The following is a 5,000-nucleotide window of genomic DNA, read 5'->3' as shown; positions in this document are numbered from 1 at the left end:
AAAAGAAAAGAAGATTGTTTGGAGGTGGATCCGTCAAAATGTTTGCAAAATGTTGTTTTGTTTATTTGTTTGTTTTGTGTTTTTTGTTTTGTTAATAAAATGCATTTTAAAAATCTTAAATTAACTGTCATAAAACCTGTACATAGAAACCAATTTAAAAAGTAGACTGCTGCTTTTAGGGTAATCCACAATGCATTATGGTAAACGTTTGTAATATATAAAGGCGTTTATTTTTTTTAAAGGGGTCATCGGATGCCCATTTTCCACAAGTTGATATGACTCTTTAGGGTCTTAATGAAAAGTCTATAACATACTTTGGTTAACATTGCTCAATGGTAGTGTAAAACAACCCACTTTTTACCCTGTCAAAATCTGCTCTGTTTTCAGCAAGCCATTTTAGTGCATGTTCCTTTAAATGCTAATGAGCTCTGCTGATCCCACCCCTCTCTTCTGTGGGGTGACGAGCCGTTCTCATAATACCGTTTACTTTAGCCGCGGAACTTGCTAACTAGCATGTTATTAGGAAAGGCGAGTTGCAAAGATTCATAAAAGAACCTTATACTCACTTCTTCTGTAGGTGAGGCTGGATCACGAATGATTTGCGCGAACATAAATGCATTTAGGTAGATCGGGGGACGCATACCCTTCAAAAACAAAGGTAATCCACTGCGTCTTCAGCGGCTCAGATGTCGGGAGTAAATAACGACTGCTATGTTCATTATTACATCCAACAACAGAACACCTCAATCACTTAGGAGCCATTCTTGTCTACTGCTCCAGCATCGAAACAATGGTGGACTGATGACAGCTCACTCAGGGCGGGTCTAAGGTAAACCGCTTCTGACAATCAACAATCGTGGGAGGGCCTGGGTCTGTGTGACGTCACACAGACAGGCATCTGATAATGGCTTGATTTGAGAAAGGCGAAATTATTTGACGAGATTAAAAAAAAAAACACTGGATGGATTTTTATCATTATGGTTGTGTACCCACACTGCCAACTCACATTTCAGTTCAAACAACTTGTAAAAGTGCATGTGGCATCTGATGACCCCTTTAACTTGATTGTTTGCATCACTACTTTTCACTGTACTTTTTAATTAAAAGGAAAATAATCACCCCCTCTCCCAATATTAAAAAAAGTTGAAATAATCATGAGCTGTAGTTTTAAGTTGCAAAATGGCAAAATGGTCACTAGTGAGTTAGTTAAAAAACAAAAATGTTGTATTAATGTACAAAACTTTGTTTATTTTCTGCAGTAATAGCAGAGGAGAGTGTGAGCCAAAGAAAAGTGTAGAAGTTCTTCTCCCAGAGTTATTATGTGGATCTCAGTGCTTAGGGACAGAATGTGGATATGTGATCCTGCAGTTTTTGCCAATGGGAATACTCAGAGCAAAGTGTGCATGTATGGACTAACCACGATATGCTGTTACACGACTCGTAAATAAGCTGCTGAAATGCAAGTGTGTCATGTGAAGTGCTGGAATTTTAGCAATAAATCAGCTGTGGTCGCTGTAGTCGATTCAAGACTTTCAGCACTCTTTGCTGGGAGAAAGGATTGTGTAGATCTGAGGAGCTTCTTTAAATGAAGAAATCAACCAAAATCTTTTTTTCCCCCAAACCAAAAGATCTTGCCTGATTTATTGAGTTAGAACCAAAATACACATCCTTCAGTGAAACAGTTATGTTTTTACTTACAAAAGATGTTCTGTAAATGGTCACTGTTGACCTGTCTGATGTGTGTATAATGTATGTGCTCTTATGTGTGGTTCTATTGATCTGTTTTGGCAGGCTGCTCTTCATTGATGCAGAGTTCCGCACACTTACGCTGAAGGCAGAGGACTCTGCAGGTCGTCAACATGCCATTACAGTTAAGCTCAAGTCCAAGGTCAAACTAAGGGTCAAGCACTATTTTATTTATTATTTTCTCTTCCTTATTGATATTTTATGATCAGTTTTTTCATGGTCCTTTTTAAGGGTTGTATGATTTACATTCAGTAAAAACTAGGTTTTTTCAATTTGACAATAATTTGGTATCATTATTAATTTATCTCTTATGCTTACCAAAGATACATTAATATTCTGAAGCATTATTACAATTTAAGATAACCATTTTAGTATAATACAATTTAAACTATAATTCATTCTTGTAATAGCAAAGCTGAATTGTTAGCAGCCATTAGTCCAATCTTTAGTGTCACATGATCCTTCAGATATAATTTTAATATGCTCATTTGCTGCTCAAGAAACATTTATTATTATCATCATTGTTGGAAACAGATGTGCTGCTTAATATTTTTGTATATAGAATATGTAGAAGTTTCAAAAGAACATTTATTGAATTAAAAAATATATATATTTTTTTAAAGAAAAAAAATTCTTTAAAAAATGCTATTACTGACCACAACTGTGTAAATATATATACAAATACACACAAAGTGAGCCACATTTGTCTAAATGTGACAATTTCCCCTTTTTATTAACCAAGTTTCACATTGGAGTTCACAAAAAGAAACTTAAAATATTTTGCAAATTTAATTAGCAAATTTCAGATTTTTCTGGATAAGTTCACACAGCTTTCTATATCTAGATTCTCAGACTGAGCTGGACTGCAAAAGGAGCAGAACTTTGGTTTAGGTATCTAACTTTAAGCAGGTGGCACTAATGTGTTGTAACTGTAAGATTATGTTGAGAGATGGAACCATGAGATTGTGGCAGGGCCTGAAGGAGAGGCGAGAGAGTGTGCAGGGATGCGGTGGCACAGATAAGACCATGAGTGATCCTCATAAGGTGATTACAGGGGCCACAGAAGAAGCAGAAAATTGTGGCGTGTGAGTGGTTTAGTCTGAGTGTGAGTGAGCTCTGCCTGGCATTGGAAGTGGTGACATGGTATAGATGCCAGTGGCTGTTTGTGGACACTCCACGGGGTCCTGATGAGATTCAGCAGGGCATGAGAAGCCCCCTGTGCCCACCGTCCTGCTGGGTGCTAAAAATAGCCGTGATCTACCCACCTCACATCTGCTCATCTTCCCGGAGCTGGGCACCTCTCACAAGGCCCTCCGTCACCCAGCAGCAGCTTACTCAACAGGAGCCAGTAAAGGCATCTCTGCTGCCGGTGGAAATGTGGGTTGTGAGGTCATACACATAGTTGTATTATTGGTTGTAGCATGGAAACATGTAAGAGAATTTCAAGATTAAAGAGGTTGATTAAGAAAGGCCTTCAGGTGTGGTAAGTTCTCCTAGTGTTTTAGCATTGAGAGTGAATATGAAAATATAATTTATTTTAATATAAATGTATCATTAATATTTGTAACTGTAATTGTATTCATTTATTATTTAATTTTATATTAATGTTGTATATAATATGCACTATTGTTCAGTATTCATATTATATACCATTGTTATTACCCAGGTCTCTTGTGCTCATTAAGGCTTACCAAAATAAAGCAAGAAGAATAGTAGTTATAAAAATATTTAGTTTGAATATATTTTAAAATGTAATTTATTCCTGTGATGGATATTTCCAGCAGCCATTACTCCAGTCTTTAGTGTCACATGATCCTACAGAAATCATTCTAATATACTGATTTGGTGCTCAGGAAACATTTCTTATTATTGTTAAAATGTTAAATGCTGTTAATGTTAAAAACAGCTGTGCTGTGCAATATTATTGTGGAAACCGTGACTTTTTTCAGGAGCATTTGATGAACAGAAATATCAAAAGAAAAGCACTTATTTAAAATGGAGATCTTTTGTAATATTATAATTTACTGTCACTTATATCACTTATAGTGCAATTTTTTTTATATACTTTCTAATACTTTTACTTATGGGAGCCATCATTTCAGTCAAATTGCCATTTTTGCCAAGTAGATTAAACATTTTAAAACAGTAAATCTAGTTATAAATAATCTAAGCATGTTTTTTACTATGTTTTTCACTAAGCACAAGGAAGGATGATATTTAATAATTATATACATAACAAAATGACGTAATAAGAATTAATGATTATCTTTTACATTTTAATATTTGAAAAACACCATTCCAGACTTTCATTAACATTTGTATTGATAAAAACATCTGCTAAATTACTACTTGCTTACCACGTATACTGTTTTAAACCGTGATTATATATCTCTTTTTTCCCTCTCTTTTTAGTATCCAACTGAGGCCCCAGATTTTTCTGCAGATCTTCCTGTTCCGTTGGTCATCACATGAACCTCTCAGGTACATAGTCGTAAAATTACTTAACTTTTTGAATAGAAAAAAAAATTGTTATTGAAAAGTTGATTTGGCTTTTTATCATATTACCAAAATTGTCCTTTAAAAAAAAAACAAACAATTAAAGTACAATGTTTTTAATTAACAAAGTTTCTTGGCATTTGAAGGTGTGTTTTTCTTGATAAAAGTTGTTCCGTTCCACCGCCGCTTTGATGTTGCTTCCATAAAAAACAATAACTCCACTCACAAAGGCTCAAACTGTGCCAAATAAACCGACAGGACGGCGATCTGGAAAGCTACATATGTTAGCGGCCTCTAATGAGCCTCGACGAGTTTCCTCTTACGTTTAACAATTAAAAGCGAGAACGGAGACCCATTTTTCACTGTTGTTTTCTTTTTATCATCGTCCTCTGTTTTCGCCTCCTCCCCTGAAAAACAGGCTCCTCTTCAGTCATACGTTTGCTCCAATTACTTTGAGGTGGATGAAAGCGACTTGGCATATTGCACAGCAGTGGTGTGAGTTAGGGAGGGTTGTGCGTTGTGTTGGGTGAGGGATGGCAGTGGAACATGGCTCTCTGACAGAGAAGACCAGCTCAGCACACAGCAGCCTTCTGTCGGCTGAAGTCCTGCTGCGCTGCTGATGTCTTGATGCATCTCCTCTGTTCAGGGAAGAGAAAGGCCTGTCTGCCTGCCTCTCACGTACATTTGAATGAGTAATGATTACCTGCGCTCAACTGACTGTGTGTGTGTGTGTGTGTGTGTGTGTGTGTGTGTGTGTG

The 5,000-nt window shown here is 36.5% G+C and overlaps 1 long non-coding RNA gene across 1 annotated transcript in view; it reads left to right on the top strand.

The window, feature by feature from the left end:
* LOC107666527 (uncharacterized) overlaps positions 1-19 on the top strand; it is a 6,992-nt gene extending 6,973 nt beyond the window's left edge. Inside the window, exon 3 of the long non-coding RNA XR_001631671.1 lies at positions 1-19. This exon is cut by the window's left edge and continues 746 nt beyond it. This is a non-coding gene — a long non-coding RNA (uncharacterized LOC107666527).
* Positions 20-5,000: the final 4,981 nt, after the last annotated feature.

The sequence above is a fragment of the Sinocyclocheilus anshuiensis genome, unplaced genomic scaffold (genome assembly GCF_001515605.1).
Source record: "Sinocyclocheilus anshuiensis isolate Anshui unplaced genomic scaffold, SAMN03320099.WGS_v1.1 scaffold63, whole genome shotgun sequence".
Taxonomy (NCBI): Eukaryota; Metazoa; Chordata; class Actinopteri; order Cypriniformes; family Cyprinidae; genus Sinocyclocheilus; species Sinocyclocheilus anshuiensis.
The sequence above is the reverse complement of the archived record's forward strand: the minus strand, read 5'-3'. Positions and strand labels throughout refer to the sequence as shown.